This window comes from Carica papaya, chromosome 8 (assembly GCF_054855325.1).
Source record: "Carica papaya isolate Zhongbai chromosome 8, ASM5485532v1, whole genome shotgun sequence".
Taxonomy (NCBI): domain Eukaryota; kingdom Viridiplantae; phylum Streptophyta; class Magnoliopsida; order Brassicales; family Caricaceae; genus Carica; species Carica papaya.
In genome coordinates this window covers 321,624-342,117 of record NC_142316.1, presented here as the reverse complement: position 1 = coordinate 342,117, position 20,494 = coordinate 321,624, and the positions used below count along the sequence as shown (strand labels likewise).

General features: G+C 32.6%; 3 pseudogenes; 2 read left to right on the top strand and 1 right to left on the bottom strand.

The window, feature by feature from the left end:
- Positions 1-2,577: 2,577 nt before the first annotated feature.
- Positions 2,578-3,252, top strand: LOC148240320 (pentatricopeptide repeat-containing protein At5g66520 pseudogene; annotated as a pseudogene).
- Positions 3,253-3,343: 91 nt separating this feature from the next.
- LOC110818964 (pentatricopeptide repeat-containing protein At5g48910 pseudogene) lies at positions 3,344-3,727 on the top strand (annotated as a pseudogene).
- Positions 3,728-17,511: 13,784 nt separating this feature from the next.
- On the bottom strand, positions 17,512-20,171 carry LOC110806325 (L-type lectin-domain containing receptor kinase S.4 pseudogene; annotated as a pseudogene).
- Between the last annotated feature and the right edge of the window lie 323 nt (positions 20,172-20,494).

Below are 20,494 nucleotides of genomic sequence, written 5' to 3'. Positions count from 1 at the left end.
AGAATTACCTTTTCAAAATTTTTATATGGTTGTGGATACGTTCTTTATCAATGTCCAGATCTGAAAATGCATTCCTCACTTCTTCATGTACACAATCAATAGCGTGTGATGTGAATGTCCCAGCTGATCTATGACCACACAAACGTTGATCGTAAAATGAGTTTAGTAGGACGTCATCCATATGATCTGACTAGTAGATCATTTTACTTCCTGTATCTGCATTCTTGTTCCTCTTAGCCATTGTCTAAAACACATATGAAAATACCAAATATAATCATATATAAAAAATATAATATGATTACAACAAAATAAATTCCAAATTATAGTATTTAATTAAAATATTTAAGTTACACAGATATCATAAGTTATACAAATGTCATACACCATACAAACATCATAAACTATACAAATATCATAAATTACATAAAATGTAATCAGCTCACATATCAGCTGCTATTACATCTTTAATTGCTTCGCCTTTTCTCATTTTTTTAGTACTGTCCCTAAAGTTACAAGTACTTCATTCGTCTAGATAAACATTTCAGAGTTCTTTATCAACCTCTTGAAGAAGTTCATCAATTTGGTCCTCTTCCCGTAAATAATTATGCAAAATACAACAAGCAAATAAATAGTATTAACAGTCTTAATCCGATAATGAGGTTCAATTGAGGTTTGGATAATTGAAAAACGTTTCTTTAGAACTCCAAAGGCACGTTCAATCGCATTACACGTTTGATTCCTAGAGTATTCACTTAAATGGTAACGTGTTCCTCTATATGGTGTAATTAGTTTACCCTGCAACATGAACCCAGCATCGACAAGGTAAAACTTACCTATAAGCAATAAATAAATTATGTTTTAACATTTTTCTTCAAAAGTATACATTATATATCAAAGTTAAACATATTTAATTACTTTCGTGAATTACTAGAGGATCATCAACTCTATTTAACGTATCTTTTATTATTCTTAAATCTGATGCGGTCCCCTCCCACCCAGTTAAGACGTATGAAAATTTTAAATCAAATAAACAAGCTGCTAACAGGTTTTGGGTGGGTAAATCTTTTCTCTTGCGAAAGTGTAGAGTATCTTTTCTAGACATTTTAACACGTATATGTGTTCTGTCAATCGTATCAATACAATCCTAAAATTAATTGTTAACTAATTAATTAAACATGCACTCGTGTTACAGTTATTAATTAAATGTATATAACTTATATATATACCTTAAAAAATGGAAATAATCTGGATTGTTGACTATTTTCGGAGTCACTTGTGACCTATTTGGCTGATTAATAAATTTATCAGCCATATATACTATACATCGTAGCACATTGTGAAAATGACGACTTATCGCCTCTCCAAATCGTCGAAAAATTTGAGACATGATTCGATTTCTTTCATTGTGTCTTAATAGGTAAAGTGTCTTAAGTACTTGTTCCTTTACAGTTGCACGAACAGTATGCTTAAGTCCACCATCTATAACTAGTAAACGACATAAATTCATAAAAGATGAAACTCTCATCCTAATTATATAATGACAAAATTACTTGATAACAAATTTTGCATAAGCTTATCTCGAGCTTTCTTTCCCTTTAGTCTTAGTTCATGAGTAAACCTATAATTTATCTCGCGCCTTTTATAAACTACTAGCCTTTGAAGTATGATAAATTGGCATAATAAAATAACTACACGTATCAAAATATTTATATTTCTTATCTAATATGTGAACAGAAATGATTTCAAATGCCTAAAATAAAAAAAATAATGAGTTTAATTATTTCAAATCAAAGCAAGTCATAGCATACATTTTAATTAACACACACTTTCATCTATTTGGCGAATAAATTTATGATAATATTTATTTAACCTCATTCTATGTTAACAGAGCTCACATAACTCTCAGCTAAGCCTATGACTTGACTCTTACCTTATCCATCTCTTGACAAGCCTCATCCCTCTGCCAATATACTCAATTCTATTTTTTGTTTCCCAAATGATCACCCTTAATCTTGCTAATTGCCCACCTGATTTATTATTCCCAAACTGTAGTTCCCTAAAATCAGATAGAATATGCTTTTCCCACATACCAAATTTTCTCCTAACTCACTCAGCCCCTGATTTCCCTTATACCCGATTAACACCTTCCTCATCTGCAAGTTATAGCTTCCCTAATTATCGGCTTCATTCCCCCATCACACAATGTAAAGAAAACTAAATTTTAAAAAAATTTAGGGCGGGTTCGGTTTTGGCAAAACTCACATCGAACTAACCCCATTACCATCTCTAAATAGATTTATTATTATGTTTAATTCATTAGTGCTTCAAACAGAAACTAGCTAAATGTAAACTTGGTTTAGTCTTGATAGTTACATCCTACAAGAAATTAATCATACTAACTAAACCAATTAATGGAACAAGGGATGACAGTTCGAGTGTGTAGCCAGGTTCAACAAGATTTGCCACTGATGCCACCTCCCCTAATTTTTCCTAATAAGGTGCAAAAAGAAATCAGTAAGCAGTAAAAGAGTGGTGCTAACAAGGTATTACAATGAGGTATTGGAGATATTCAATGAGATGCAAATAAAGAAAGTTAGGCCTAAAAAATTTATCTTGTCAAGTGTTCTGGCTACTTGTGCTAATCTAGGGGCACTTGATCAAGGTAGGTGGATTCATGCTTATGCAAGAAAAAATTCTATCAAATTGGATGCAGTTTTAGGGGCTGATTTAGTGGACATGTATGCTAAATGTGGGTGCATTAACTTGGCTTTGGATGTTTTTGAGAATATGAACGATAAGGAAGTTTTCTCTTGGAACACAGTGATGGGAGGACTAGATATGCATGCTAGAGCGGATGATGCTATTAAGCTCTTCTTCAAAATACAGAGGGAGAGGGTATTGAGACCAAATAGGATTATTCTTGTCTGTGTTTTAAATGCTTGTGATCATGTAGGATGGGTTGATAAAGGTCTAAAGATATTTAATTCAATGCAAAAAATTTATGGTGTTGAGCCAAAAATGAAGCATTATGGTTGTGTGGTTGATCTGCTAGGAAGAATAAGGCTCTTGGAAGAGGCAGAGGAGCTTATTGCCTCAATGCCAATGAAGCCCAATGCAGCCGTTTGGGGAGCACTTTTGGGTGCTTGCAGGATACATAAAAATGTTGAACTTGGTGAAAGAATTGAGAAAATCTTGCTTGAGATGGACCCTCTAAATTTGGTAAAAGAATTGGGAACATTATGCAAAGGATAGGAGATGGGAGGATGTTGAAAAGTTGAGAAAATTGTTGAAGGGAAGGGGTATCAGAACAACACCGAGAACTGGCATCATTCATGAATTCAAAATGGGTGATGGATCGCACCCACAAGTGAAGAAAATTCACATGATGCTGGTGAAAATCATTGAGAAGTTGCAAATAGAGGGCTATTCACCAAATACCTCTCAAGTTTTATTTGATGTTAGTGAGGAGGAGAAGGAAACTGCATTGAAGTACCACAGCGAAAAGCTTACAATTGCTTTTGGATTGCTTAACACAAAACCAGGTACTCCAATTCGCATTATCAAGAACTTGAAGGTGTGTGAAGACTGTTATTCTGCCACCAAGCTTATTTCAAAAGTTTATAGGCATGAAATTATTGTCAGGGATGTGTTCATACCATCATTTCAAGAATGGGGTATGCTCATGCAAGGATTTCTGGTAAAAGTTCTTAAAATGCTAAGTTCTTAAACAAAAAGCATATGAACTTGCAAAAATAACACTGGGTAACAACTCTTCTTCCACCACAAATTCAAGCTTTGAAAAAAGAAAAAACAAATAAGCAAAAGATGTTTACCATAACCAAGAAGAACATTGTTCAGAGAAGCTTGAAAGGTGAAAAACGAAAGAAATACATGCAAATCAAAGAAAAAACAAAAGAAATACATACAAATCAAAGAAAAACGAAAGAAATTGATGCTGAAAAAATAAAAACAAAAACAAAACACTTACCGATTGAGAATGTGAAAAACGCAAATCAGAAGTAGAATTAAAGACCTAACGTTTGGAAGCAATCAAAGAAGAAGAATAAGCAAATATTAATCGGAGAAGAAGAAGATGGAGCTATTCGTCCTCCCTGCGTGCGATTTGATTGAGGAATAAGAGAAAATAGGGTTCTTAATTGTGAGGATAAAAATAAAATTAATTATATTATATGGGAGTATAAGAGGAAAAAATTAATATGTCGATCACATACTACCAATTCGGTGGTTTAAAAATTCATTCTAAATTTGCCAGTCAGATACCGTTTATTAATATTAGAAGTTGAAACAAACACGATTTTCTCATACCCGTAAAATACCATACATTAAAATTTTACCATTCACCATGATCCAAACAGATGGTAAGTCACCTATTGTGGAACTCTGTTATGAATAATTGTTAATACTTGTAAAAACGTTTTGTGAGCGAATAATATTTATGTTAAGTTTAAATTTATTTATGTAATAAGTACTTACAAAATCGTCATGATTGTTATTACATTACTATTTAATGAGAATAAACACGTCTTAATGATATCACCATATTAAAAATTGATTATGTATGTAAAGATTTTTTTTATATCACATTGACCATGTATCTAAAAAGTTTTAAAATTATATTTATCAAAAATAAGTTTCGTTATATCATTATTAGAATATTTTATGAAATAGTTACGAGGATATTTTATTGATTTATGAAATATAAATATTAATATTAGTTGAATAAAATAATGAAATTGTAATATTTTGTTTACTTAACTCATTGAACACATTACAATAGTCTTCTCTAAATGGCAATCCAACTATTATTAAGTAAGAGCTTAATGAGGTCTGACATACTACAAATTCTCTTAAAAGAGAGAGATACATTAGAGAACGTCGATGCAAGTGATGTGTGGTTGTTGTTAGCTCGTGTCATAAGGTGTTAGGGTATTAGGTTAAGTTTCACAACGAGCACCAGATCTCATATTTGCTTGTTATTATTAATTTTAGAACTACATACAGACTGACTAGTGATAAGTTAGAGAAAAGTGAGGACAATATCAAGTTTGTGCTACTTATTAAGTCTTGGGTGATTCGTGTTATAACAGTTGGGACAAAAGGTCGCGATTTAGATTGCTTTCCACCTATTTATTTAATAAGGTAGAGTATTAGAATTATCTGGGAACATATATATAAATAGACTTTATTTATTATATGATATAAAATAAATTTCTAATAAAAAAGAAAATATTAATAAGATAAAGATTAAAAAAGTTAAATAACTCTCACCTTTCTTAGAGAGGGAATTAGTAAGTTTTTTTTTTTTTTTGGTTTTAAGAGAAAATAAACTCAAAATAAAATACTAGTTATTGAATTTTCTATAATATTCTTTGTATTTGCTTTTATGATATTTATATTTTATTTTTTAGTGACCTTTTCTACTAATTAATGGTATATTCTCATAATATGCTTAGCTTGACTCTTTTAACTTGTGTCCTTGAAATTTACCTAAATTAACTATAACAATTAAGGAGATTAATTTGGTTAATTTAGTTTTTAGTTAAGTCAATCAAAAAAAAAAAAAAACCAGGAATCAAACTAGTAATAGAAAAAAAGATTAAGATCTTTAGCTTTTCTTAAATTATAATTATATATGTTGCATTAATAATATTATATATTGATTTAAAATTTTTTCTATTCCATTTTGGTAACATATTTTATTAATTATTAAGGTTATTTAGTTAATTATCAAATTCATATAGTCTATTTGATCGGTTCAGTTTTTGTTGGTTTGTACGGTTTGATCTACTTGTTTAGTTACTGTATTTTAGTCGACTTATTGAGTTTTTGAAATTTTTTAATGCAGTGGACCAAATTGATTGAATGTTCTTCCCTATATGTAATTGAAAATTACAATATATATTTTTAATTTAATTTCTAAAATCTCTCCATGAATCATTAAGTTATTAGTAGTCATTCAGAAGTACTTACAAAGATTCTGCATTGTTACCTAGTGACCCTCACCATAGTTTTCATGAAACTAACTAGTGACATTCAAAGCATATGTGATATTTGACCTTATGTATGACATTGCATACATGATAGGCCAAATACTCAAAGTGTAAAGAATATATTCTTAAATAAATAAGTTTATAAGATATTCTTAAATAAATATATTCCATGGCACGTGTATATCCACTATTAGAATTTTCTATATTAACCTCTGTAATCTTTCTTATTTGTATTAAATAAGAGGTAATAGATACAAACTATTAAATAAATATTAAATTTTTCTACAACCAGTTGCTTATAGGAAGAAAATAAGATATAGATTATAAGAAGAACAACCATAGAGTTGGAGTATTAAAGAGATTGAATGTCGAACCGCGTCCCATGACACTATTTCTTGCTTGATTTCACTAGTGTAAGTACCCCCCCTTATATACTATCAAGCAAAAAAGTGTCACTCTTAGAATTTTCGTGTCGAATCTTTAGATAATATTTTCTTGAATAATGACATTTCATGGGCAATTGTGTAATTATTGATTATGTCACGATTATCGGACTAAATTAAGTACATAAGAAGTGGAAGTTATTTTGTTCCCATGTCCATAAAAATATTTCTCAAACATCCATGAAATGTTTGAACTTCACAAGAGAAAAGACACATTAAGATATAACTGAAAGAGTTATATTCATTCAAGAGTTCTCTTGTGTACAACTTGGTTTCCTACCATCGGCAATCTAATTCCACACTCAGTTTATAACTATAAACTAATGATGAATCCCAAAAAGTTCTAAGTGCCTTGATCCCTAGTCATAAGAAGACCAAATGGTCTTGAATGCAAGCCATTTTTCACTCTAACTCTTTCAAAGTCTCTAGTCTTAGGTACCAATGCAAGATATATATGATTCATATCTCCGAAGATCTATGATTATTTAGAATATCTAAGACAAATTGAATCATATCATTGTCAGCAACATGCTTAAATTTTTGAAAAAAAAGAGAAGAAAAATACTATCAATGTTTTCCTTGGATGCATTTGGTTTACTGTATTGAAAATATCTAACCTTGTATAAGATTCAAATAGTGTTGCTTTCATCCCATGTCATACTAGATTTAAGCAATTAAAAACTTTCTCCATATGATGAGCTCCCTCACCATAAAACACATTCGTAAAATGTTCATGAAAAATGATCTCCATCTGTGTATACGATCTTAAACCCGTACTCTCTCAACATGAAAAATTGTATTTTTGAATTGAAAAAATTTAGTATTTCGATCACTACTTTTCAATAGATTAACGCGGAATACTTGAACCTACATAGTTTGCTCCGGTTGTGTAAACATCAAACTTGATCTCTTCCTCATATTTATTTGAATTGAGAGATTGTTGAAGCCAAGACCAATTATACTTGACCTAGGTAATCTATGTTGTTACAATTCCCACCATTACTCCATTTTTGGAATGATTGAGCCTTTGTAGGTACATCACTTTTTTTTCTTTAAAAATTTTCGTTATTTTATCAAAAAAGAAAAAAAAATATTGAACTTCAATTTACAGTCAATAGGAAAACATTGGTGCTGCAATTATTTCATTAGAAAAATAAGGAACGGCCGGCAAAATTATAATAATCCATGGATAAGATAGAAATCGGACACTTGGACGTTGAAAAGCTTATCACTGTGATGAAACCAAAGTCGATGCATCTATAAAATCAAGGTCAGTAGTATGAGCTGTAATCAATATGTATGTATATGCATACGTATGATGGACTCCTCAAATATACATATATATATATATATATATATCGGTATACATATAATAAGTGGTGGGGATCAAAAGGTACTAATTTGGAGTTTGGAGTGATGGAGGAGGAAAAGCAGCAACCTCAGCAGGGACCAACTCCAACTTTGCCATTGCCAAGTAATTATCTGTAACTCAATTTGATTCATTTTTATCCATATATGCATACATGTAAAGCTGTATATATAGATGTAGCTCGTTTCGGTGACTGTTGATTTATATATGTAAATGTATGTATATATATATGACTACACGGTTGGTTATTATTTGTTAAGTTGAATATGCCCAAGTAATACCTCTCTCTCTCTCTCTCTATATATATATATATGTATGGATGTGTATATGTAAAGGTGTATATACATACGGAGCTGCAGGGTTTTACGGGCAGTTGGGTGGATCGAACGACGGGGCTGGGAAGAGTGAATGGCCGGAGCTTGTAGGAAAAAGTGCAGAAGAAGCAGAGAGGAAGATAAAAGAAGAAATGCCAGAAGCTGAGATACATGTGGTTCCATCGGATCACTACATCACAAGGGATTTCAGGCTCGAACGCGTTCGATTATTCGTTGACTCTGCTGGGAATGTAGAAAACGTTCCCAGAACTGGCTAACATATATATATATATATATATATATATGTATGTTTAAGTTTATCTCTCTCTCTCAGTCACAAACACCTACGTGAATCCTTTTTTTTATTTATTTAAATAAAGTCTTCATGTTGTTTATTTGAAAATTGAGACTGTATATGTATACTGGAATTTCATGGTTACATTATGTGTGTACATATATATATATATATATATATATATATGCTGGGATTACTCTGTTTCTCTTGTCTCTCCTCCACCTGTCTCTTCTCTTCGTTTTTTCAACCAACAGAGAACCTACGTGCTTCTCTCCATTATCGACTTCAGTACCTAACGGAGGAAGAGAAAACATCTTCTCAAAACGCACCGTTTTAGCACGATCCTTTTCTCTAAATAAGAAAATTCATGAACATTTTTCCTCATGGGTAACTATTATTATGCTACATCTTAACCTAGTTTGTACATCGTAGAGAACTTCTAAAATCTCGTAATATAATCACGAAATGATTTTTCATTCTTTTAAAGAATTTTATTGAGTTGGATTTTCTTTTTTCCCTCCGAAATACTAACAAAACGTGCCAATAAATGACTTGGGAGGTCTTCGAAGTTTTGGAGGAACTTCGGCTTCAATTTCTATAACCATTCACTTATTAATTTTTAGGGTAAAAAGGAATTTTATGTAGGTTATTACCTAATTCTCTTAATGAAATTTCATAATACTCCTATAATAGTTTTGATGAATTGCTAATTGTGTATTTCATGTTGTTAATCAAGCTACAGAAGCTTAAACTTCACAAGAACAAGTTTCTCTATTAGGTTCGAAGGAAACGAGAACTAATTATCATTTTAGGAGAATAGGTCTCTATTATAGCGGTGATATCCATCACTAGGTTCAATTAAAATCTTCAACAACTTTATTTGAGATTCTCTGAGTGACAATATTCTTAATAAAAGAGGCTTATATAATAAAATAACTGAAAATGAAAATGATAGTGCCGAAAATAAACTTTACGATGACTTTTATCAAACATCTTGTATACAAAAAAAAAAAGAATTGAAAAACTTGATTCAATTCAACCAAAGACCAGCCTTTAAATAAGTAAATTTGTAACTACTAACAATAGAAAATTGACTAGCATCCAAATAATTGGCTAATTTTAAATGAATAAATTACCTATTAAGATCTGCCTAATTAACTAGTTTCAAGATAATAAATTACCCACTGACTAAATGTCTACATTAAATCTCTAACAAACATCATCTCATGCTCTTCGTGTAAATCACCAATCGCCCTTTCATTCTTTCCCAAGCCCCAACTACAACCATCTTTATAACCCTGGAAAACTGGGATAGTGACTAAACAGACTTCCCTCTTTCATGATCCAGATTGACTTGAAGCTGAGGGATCTAATCCATTAGGCTTCCTTAATTCTGTTTTTGAAAGGGTAGATAAGGATTGGGTGGCAATAGATAAAATGGGCTTCTGTGTATTTTCCTGAGTATTCATAATATGGGTCTACAGCAAATAGATAAAATGGGCTTCTGTCTTTGCAATCACATTTTCATTATATGCCTCCACGATAATGGTCGTCTTCTATTTACTCTAAGAAATCATAGGAACCCTTTATATGATCTGATGTTTCAATATCATCATAATATTCATTCAAAAGTTCTCTTGTATACAACTTGATTTTCTAGCATCGACAAACTAGTTCTATGCTCAGTTTATAACCCTAAATTGGTGATAGATCGCAAGAAACTTTGAACGCCTTGATCCCTGATCACGAAAAAGACCAAATGGTCCTGAATGCAAGCCATTTTCCACCCAACTATTTCACAGTCTCTAGTCTTAATTATCAATGAAAGATATGTATGATTCATATAACCTAAGAAAATGATTATTCAGAATATCTAAGATAAATTGGATCACATTAAAAAGAAAAATAGAGTGGAAATATTATCATGGCCAGGTGTTTTCGTCCGGTGCATCTAGTTTACTGCATTGAGAACATCTAACATTGTATAAGATTTCTTCTTCACATTTATTTGAATCAAGGAATTCTTGAAGCCGAGACAAATTATATTTGACCTAGGTAATATGTTTTGTTACAATTTCTGTTAAGAATTAATTTGTAAATTAGAATATAATTAATTAATTTTTTAGTAGTTGAACTTAATAAATTAGAATCTCTATATATCTTTTGGTTTAGTAGCAGTTGTGAGTCATAAATTAGATTTATTATATTTGTTGGTGATTATAATTAATTCTAGTAGTTGTAATAATGCCTATAAATAGTCATGTACTTGAAGCTTTTTTGCAAGAACCATAATAAAAAAACTTGAGTTTTCTCATTAGTCTCTCTCTCTAACTTCTTCCTCTTATCTATAACAAAGTGGTATCAGAACTTGGTTTCTTATTAAAATTCTAGCGATGGCTAGCAATGATTTATTTTCTTTCTAATTTCTTTGTCTTACAAAAAAAAATTATGAGAGTGGGTGTGTTCGTATAAAAGTCATAATTGGCTCACAAGATGTATGAGATATTATAGAAAGAGACTTTACTCCACCCAAAAATGAAGGATCTTTAATTCAAAATGAGAAGGATGCTTTTGTAAAAATAAAGAAGAAGGATCAACAAGCCATTGCTTATCCATCAAGGTTTGGATGAATCTGTATTTCTAAATGTGGCCGATGCTACCAAAGTAAAGCAAGCTTGGGAGATTTTGAAGAATTTCCTCCAAAGAGTTGATAAGGTGAAAAAGGTACGACTCCAAACTTTACGATGCCAGTTTGAAGCTTTACAAATGAAGGATGTTGAATCTATTTTAGATTTTTGCTCAATGGTAAAGTCTATAATAAGCTAAATGAGGAGATATGGTGAGATGATAGAAGATGTTTGTGTGGTGCAGAAAATTTTTCGATCGTTACCACCAAAATTCGACTATGTGGTTTGTGCCATTGAAAAATCAAATAATTTAGACAATTTGATATTTGAACAATTAGAGGGATCTCTACAAGCTTATGAAGAAAAAATAAAAAAAAAAATAAGAAAAGCCTTTAGAACAAGTTCTCAAATCAAAAGCATCTTTGAATGATGGTGGAAAGCAAATAGGACAAGGAAAAGATAGAGGACGTGGTCGTGGTTAAGCATTCAAAAGAGAGAAAACTCAAGACGATGTCGATAATGAAGACAAAAGTCAACTGTCAAATAGAGGTCGTGGAAAAGGAAAAGGAATAGGAAGAGGTAACTATAAAAATTATAACAAATCAAATATTGAATGTTACAATTGTCACAAATATGGACATTATACTTGGGAATGTCGTAACACTTTAAACGAGAATGAGGAACAAGCTAACTCTGTCAATGATAAACAAGATAAGAAAGAAACAACTTTGTTACTAGCATGTAAAGAGAGAGATAGTGATACCCATAAAAAGTATGGAGTAGAATGAAACCTAATATCAACCATTTGTGAGTTTTTGGAAGTATTACATGTGCTCATGTCCCGCAATAAGAGAGATTCAAGCTCGATGATCGAATTGTCAAACGTATTTTTATTGGGTATAATGCAAACTCAAAAGGCTACAAATTGTATAATCCAAACAATGGCAAGATCATGGTAAGTAGAGATGTTGAATTTAATAAAAAAGTGATTTGGAATTAGGAGAAGAAATAAGAAAATGCTTATGATTTTTTTCCATACTTTGAAGAGGAAGACCAAAAGACCATGGTACCTTTACAAGAGGCAACTCTATCTCATTCTCCAACTCATGTTGCATCACCCACTTCTTTAGAAAGTTCAAATGGAAGGTCACGAAAGTTGAAGAACATTCAAGATCTTTATGATGAAACTGAGGAGATCACTAATTTTGATATAAATGATTTGTTTTGTCTTTTTCTTGACAGTGAACCGATGAATTTTGATTAAGCCATCAAAGATTCAAGATGGAGACAAGCTATGGAGAAAGAGATCATATCCATAAAAAAAAACAACACATAAGAGCTATCTACTCTTTCTAAGGGACATAAAACTATTGGTGTCAAATGGGTCTATAAAGCTAAAAAAGATTCTCAAAGAAATGTGAAAAGGTACAAGGCAAGACTTGTGACTAAAGGATACAAGCAAAAACATGGGATTGATTATGATGAGGTTTTTGCACCAGTTGCTCACATGGAGACTATTCGCTTACTCTTAGCTATTTCAGTTTAAATGAAGTGAAAAAATTTTCAGCTTGATGTAAATCAGCATTTCACAATGACTATCTTAATGAAGAGGTTTATATAGAACAACCATTAGGTTTCGTGATTGAAAGGCATGAAGATAACGTGTTGAAATTGAAAAAAACTTTGTATGGGCTAAAACAAATGCCAAGAGCATGGAATTGTCGTATAGACAAGTATTTTGAAGATAATGAATTTGTTTGTTGCCTTGATGGATACGTTTTTTTTTTTGTGAAGTATCATTCTAATGGTGAAAAGAGGGAGTGTTAAGAATTAATTTACAAATTATAATACAATTAATTAGTTTGTTAGTAGTTAAACTTTATAAATTAGAATATTTATATATCCGTTGGTTTAGTAGTAGTTTTACGTTATAAATTAAATTTATTAAATTTGTTTATGGTTACAATTAATTTTAATAATTATAATAATAGCTATAAATATACATATAATTTAAATTTTTTTATAAAAATTACAATAGAAATACTTGAATCTTAATCTCTCTAGCCTCTTCCTCCTATCTGTAACAATTCCCACCATTACTTTATCAAAAAGAAGAAAAGATAATTGAAGTTTAATTTACAGTCAATAGGAATACACTGGTGCTGCACTTATTTCATTAGAAAAATAAGGAATGGCCGGCAATATTATGCAGAAAAGTATAATAATCCATGGATTAGATAGAAATCGGACACATGGACGTTGAAAAGCTTATCATCGTGATGAAACCAGAGTTAATGCATCTATTAAATGGAGGTCAATAGTATGAGCTGTAACACACACACACACACATATATATATATATATACGCGTACACATGTGACGGACTCCTTAAATATATATATATATATGCATATATGTATATGTATACATATAATAAGTGGTGAGGATCAGAGTTTGGAGTAATGGAGGAGGAAAAGCAGCAGCCTCACCAGCAACCAACACCAACTTTGCCGTTGCCAAGTAATTAGCTATATCTTGATGTGCTTCAGCACATACATACGTATGCATACATGTAAAGATTTATATATAGGTGTAGCTAGTTTCGGTGACTGTTGGTGTATATCTGTAAATGTATATGTATATATATGACTGCACGGTTGGTTATTATTTGTTAAGTTGAATATGCCCAAGTAATACCTCTCTCTCTCTTTCTCTCTCTCTCTATGTGTGTGTGTGTATATATATATGGATGTGTATATGTAAAGGTGCATATACGTATGGAGTTGCAGGGTTTTACGGGCAGTTGGGTGGATCGAACGACGGGGCTGGGAAGAGTGAATGGCCGGAGCTTGTAGGAAAAAGTGCAGAGGAAGCAGAGAGGAAGATAAAAGAAGAAATGCCAGGAGCTAAGATACACGTGGTTCCATCGGATCACTATATCACAATGGATTTCAGGCTCGAACGCGTTCGATTATTCGTTGACTCTGCTGGAATTGTTGAAAAAGTTCCCAGAACTGGCTAACATATATATATATATATATATGTGTTTATCTCTCTCTCTCTGTCACAAACACCTACGTGAATCTTTTTTTTTTTCCAAATAAAGTCATCTTGTTGTTTATTTGGAATTTCATGGTTACATTATGTGTGTACATATATATATATATATATATATGCTGGGGTTACTCTGTTTCTCTTGTCTCTTCTCTTCGTTTTTTCAACCAGCAGGAACCTATTTGCTTCCCTCCATTATCGACTTCAGTGCCCAACGGAAGAAGATAAAGATCTTACCAAAACGCACCGTTTCAGCAAGATGGGAGGCGGTATCAGGTCCGGGTCGGGTCAGCCCATAGGCCAGGTCGTTTTTCTTATGTTGGTTGGATTGGTTTTAATCTAGATGGACTTCGGGTTTTCTGACGGGCTTGGACTTTAAAATGCGTTTTGGGATGAAATTGCATGGATGTGCTGAACATGGCATGCGCCATGCATGGTCATCGCCAACTTAGCGATGGCATGAGTCATCATCCATCTCTTGTCGTACGTTATTCCATTCGTTTTATACGCGTAGTATGTACATATCTCTTGTCATACATTAAACTTGAGAAATTAAGTTTAGAAAAAGAGGACTAATTAACATATTTGAGGTCACATTAAGTTATTTCAATGAACGAGTTTCTGTTGTAGTGGTAATATCTCTCTAATATCGTACTTCTATTGGAGCTGATTTTAATCCTTTAAATCGTAAAAAATTAAAATTTGTAAGTGTAAGTTGCAAAATAACAATAATACTACTACATGTATTGAGCCTATAAAATTATTATGTTTTCTTATTATCGTTATGTTACTTCATCCAGTTGATCCTTTTGCTGCATGAAACGAGTATATTTTTCAGTGTTAAATGACTTTCAATCTTTATAATTGTGTTTTCATTATTTGTCTCCACTTTAACTAACGACATCTTTTTCCTAATAACAGGGTCAACAAATATTTTGTTTAGTGATTCCATTAACTTAAGAAAATAGGTGTAGTATTTGTTTGTTCATTCTCGTTGATGGTGTGTAAAAGAGTAGCATAGGAACCCTTTACATATTATGGTGCTTTAATATGGCCATAATGATTTTCACGTGCCTTCTTCGAATGACCTAATCTACTACATGAGTAGAAAAACAAGGGAAACTACTTGTACGGAAACCCATACAATGATGATCACCATTACTGAAATTAATGTTTCACATAGGAATGGGTTGTGAATGTCGAAATTGATTCGACTCTGTAAGTGAGGGATTATACCACCTATTATCATAGGATCCACAAAGAGAACCTCCCCAATTTTAGTATCGTATCTTTTTTTTCACTTTTTTTTTTTCACAAGGTCAATGGAAGATCATAAATGTGCCCCAATAACTCAATATGATAACATAAAATCTATCTTAAGGTACGTTACCAGTAAACATAGCGAGACAAATAATAGAGCACTTAAAATATCATGATGTGCCCCTATGCTCATGTTAAACATCCTTTTCATTATCGAATTGAAAGAGGAATAAATTCTTTGACCGCACTCTAGCCTCCGTATGGCTTTTTAGCCTCCAAAGTTTCCTCATCATCTATGGAAAAACCTAGGTACTTATTGTGCACTTTGTATGCTTCCTACCAATCAGTAGAAACTTTATACTCTTACTATCTTATAAGAGAAGAGAACTAGACAGATTAAGAATCTCGATTTCTATTTAAGTAAATTGTAGATCCCGTATGAAATTTAAGAATGAGGCCATAAGATAAAACTGAAAGAATCACAATAATTAGCATCAATCACAGAGATAAAGTTGTACCTACACAAACAACAACAACAAAAAAACTATAAACAATATAAAACTATATTATAATAGAGAGTAAAGGTCAAATAACTCCAAGAATAGATGATAGAAAAAGTATCAGAAGACGACAGAAACAAAATAGACCAGAAATCAGTATTGAAAATCTAACTCTTATTTTACGTGTAGCAAAAGCGAGGATAAGACACTCAATATATGTTGAGAGGTAAACCCAATAATAAGAGAACAAGTTCGGATAAGTTAAAAGCTTTTAATACGGTAATATACACTTATTCACATTTATATCTGATTGATTTTTATTTGATTTACCGGTCATTTACAATTATATATATGGTAATCACACTTGTATTTCCATTTTGAATTAAATTATACATACGATCAATTTGAAAATTATGATGAATTAATAAACACAAAATGGAGATGATTAAATCAACCTCTATTTACAATTAGAACTTTATAATTTTTGTCACGACTCGAAATATTATAAATGAGAAGCAAAGTTGAAAAATTCTAAGGCCGAGTTTGGTGCCGTGTTCAATAAATCAATTTGGATACGGTGGACCAAAACAAATCGTTGGTTTAATTTTTATAAAATAATTTCTTATTTAATTTATCTTTTCAATTTATTCAATAATAAAATATCTATATTAAAAATTACAAAAATTTAAAATAATTAATTCTCTATTTGTGTAGTTTAAAATTTTGAAAAAAAAAATTATTCAAAATTATGGAGGAAAATTAGCTTTTTGAAAAAGAAAAATTCAAAATAATAATAATAATAATAATGTTCACATGTTATTTCCATGTATGCCCACCTTTACTTATAGTGGCGGCTCTGGAAAAAAAAAAAAAAATTCCTTTCCCACCCACATATACAGATGCATGTATAGATACATACATACATACATACATACATATACATATATATACATATATATGTATATGGTCTACCATGATCATGACTTATTTGACATATAAACTAAGAGCTTCTCTATAGATTGGTAGTGGGTAACCACTATTTGATTCAAGACCAACCATCATGTGCTTATTAATCAATCACAAAAATTAAAACATAATGACAAAATTTAAAGTATGATTTTAAAATTTTTAAATTTTTTTTTTGTTATATCACGTGAATTTATGGTCAAATTTGTCTCAGTTAAATTACTAATTTAGAAAAAATTTTAAAAAAATTGTTTTTTATTTTTACGTCGTACTTAAACCCGTTATATCTTGTTTTAATTTAATTTTATCTATTTAATCGTTAATAATCATTGACTCCGATTCAATGGGTATCCGTAGGATGTTAATTTAATTTCGTTTATTCTATGAAATAATCTACTATTACCTTCTAAAGAAAATGACTATAAGGCACTAAATCTATATATTTTTTATTTTCTTTTGTTCTCCGCTTGTAATTTTGTGTTGTATTGAAAGAATTATTTTCGTGTCTTTCGTTTTTCGAGTCAGGACGAAACATATTGAAATTGACTATTATTTTGTGACAATATTGATGACTACTAAAACGAAAAGTTTGATGCATTTTAGTTCGATATTCGATTCAAACTTTCTCTCATATTCTGGTTTTTTTTTCGATCGAATTCAATTCTCGAACAATGAACAACCCTAAATTACCAATTTGTTATTGAAGGAAGGTGTTAAAGGATACATATACTCTTCGTTCGCTATGTGGTGCTTTACATTTACAGCTATATTGCTGACATGAATCCTGAGGAAAGGTAAATCTGGTCCAAGTATTAAATAGGAATGAAAATTTGATGGATGAGATGAAAATCTGTACAAGCACAAACAAAGAGATGTAGTTTTCTTGGAAAGTAGATTATTTTTCCGGGAAAATTCTTTCTGGTCTTGTAGAAACCAAGAAAAAGAGTTCGAAAAGAAGTACATGTTCGAAGTCTGAATTCCTTCTAAATTATCTCTCTCTCCTGGTTTCTCCAAGAAGGGAACGTGGAGAAGTAGAGAGAGAAGCAAAACTGGCACCACCGATTGCATTTCCCATGAAAGAGTAGGAAGTACTTACGTTATCAAAAGAGGAAGATGGGAATGAATTGACGAAATCATCAAACCCCTCTGCTCCGGCGCCGGCGCCGGCGCTGCTCTTACCCCCCTCGGATCCAGTGGGTGGCATCAAATAGTCTGGAACCTCACTTTCCCAATCCAAAAAACTCACCACCTGTCTCATCGTAGGTCTTGCCATGGGGATGTTGTTGGAGCACATTAATCCGAGTTTAATCACCATTAACACCTCACCCACTTCATATTTCTCGTTGAGTCGCTGATCTACCACGTCGAGAACCTTACCTTCTCTGTAATTTTCCCATACCCAATCAACGAGGACTAACTCCTCCGGCAAGGCTTTTGGCTCGATGGGTCTTCTCCCACAAACCGTCTCTAGCAATACAGCACCAAATGCGTACACATCGGAGCTCGCGTTAGCCTTTCCAGTTCTGGGTAACTCTGGTGCAAGATAACCCAGAGTACCCACGACCCGAGTTGTACCCGGATTCGATCCGTGTTCATACAATCTAGCGAGCCCGAAATCGCCTAATCTTCCATTTAATTCACTGTCGAGTAATACATTACTAGCTTTAACATCTCTGTGAATCACGATCTGTTCGTAGCCTTCGTGTAAGTAAAGGAGTCCAGAGGCTACCCCTTTTATGATTTTAAATCTCTGCTCCCAGTTCAAAATCATTTTCGGTTCGTCGAATAAGAATTTATCTAAGCTGCCATTAGCCATGAAATCGTAAACAAGGAGAAGATCACCTCTTCTTCTACACCAACCCAATAACTGAACCAAGTTTCGGTGACGAAGACGACCTATACTAGAAATCTCCGATAAAAATTCTCGCAAACCTTGTTTTGATTCGTGGGAAACTTGTTTAACCGCGACTTGGATTTTTGAACCAGGAAGTACTCCTCTGTAAACTCGACCAAATCCACCATGACCAAGTAGTCCTTTGTCACTGAAACTTTTGGTTGCTTTCTTGAGCTCTGCGTATGAATATCTCTGTGGTCCGATTTCCAGTTCCCAATCTTCGATTATATCTGCGTTTTTTATTTTCCAAAACAGATATATAGCAATCGCCATCACAGACATGGCGAGAACCACCGACATGAGAGAAACTCCGATTGTTAACGCTGTATGTTTCTTCTTCGGACCTGGTAATGGAGGAAGTGAAGAGAGATGAAGAGGTCGAGGTTGACCATTGACCTTAAAGCTCCAACCCAGAATATAATGTGAGCTAGCTAGCAAACCCGTTGAAGCAGAGAAACCAACGTACATGAAATCGTGTAAGATTGGGGAGAGATCCACTTTATAAGACAAGATCGGTCTTGTGGGTTTGGAAGAATTTGGGGAAATCGTAACGTTGATTAGATTCGTTGAGGAATCGTAATCGATCCAAGTCTGAACAGGTTTTCCACTCTTGAGACTGATATTTTGCTTATTGGAATCATCAACGTAATAAGAAGCAACAACAGAAGCATTAGAAACCATACTGTTGAGATTGATTCCAATATGATTATCGTTGATGTCCTGAAACTCAAAATCCTGAACAGTATCAAACTCCACCGCGATTAGATGGTTTGTGAAGTTTCCGTTATCGGTTGCATTGAGAAGTCCAAGATACTGACTGGGCAGCGCCTGGAGATCTTTAGATGTAGCGATGGCGAAAGCTAGGCCATGGCCGCCAAGTCTGGGATACTCAGGGACTATACCCAAAACAAAAGAAGTAGAAAAAGATACAGGTTTACCATCGTTCTTGAGTCGGATCGGAGCGGCATAGAAAGCATGACCCAGTAACCGACTGGTCTCGTTTGTTAAGCGAAGAACACCATTTTTCTGAATCTCTGCAATTCCGCTCAAGGTCAAGTTGGTGGGATCTACGTCTTTGAATCCAGGGAAGTAGAGGTCAGTGAGCTGAGAGAAAACAGCGGGTGAGAGAAACAGAAGAATTACAGAGAAGAATCCAAGAACACAAGCCATGTTAGGAGAGGAAATCATAGGAATCGAAAAGGGCTCATAGACTCGATACGAAAACTCACGAAGAGAACCAGGATCTTGTATACGAGATGCCTAATTTGACGAGAGAGAGGAATGTGGGAGCTTTTCCGAGCATACCCACATGGGTTCACATAAACAAAGAAGAGAGAGAGAGAGAGAGAGAGAGAGATGTTTCACTTAGTGAGAAACGCGTACGTATATGCAGATGTATATATGTATGAACAGATGTATGTATAGGAGGCGGCCATTGAGATATATTATCGTCTTCCATTAGAAGTGCCGTTATTATTGATTTCAAAGGGGGAAGTGACTATAAACATATGACGATGACAAAACCCACTATCCAACAACTTTGTTTTTTCCTTTTTAAAAGAATTTTTTTGACCATGGAAAAATTAGGTCTAATTTTTTTTTTTAATTTCTACTTTCTAAAGTCAAATTTCCTTTTTATTTCTCGCAATTTATATTATTTTATAAAAAAAAATCTTTAAATACGTTATGTCTCTCTTTTTTTAGAAATTAATAAAATTTTAACTTTACCAACACCGTAATTAATAATAATTACTCAAATCA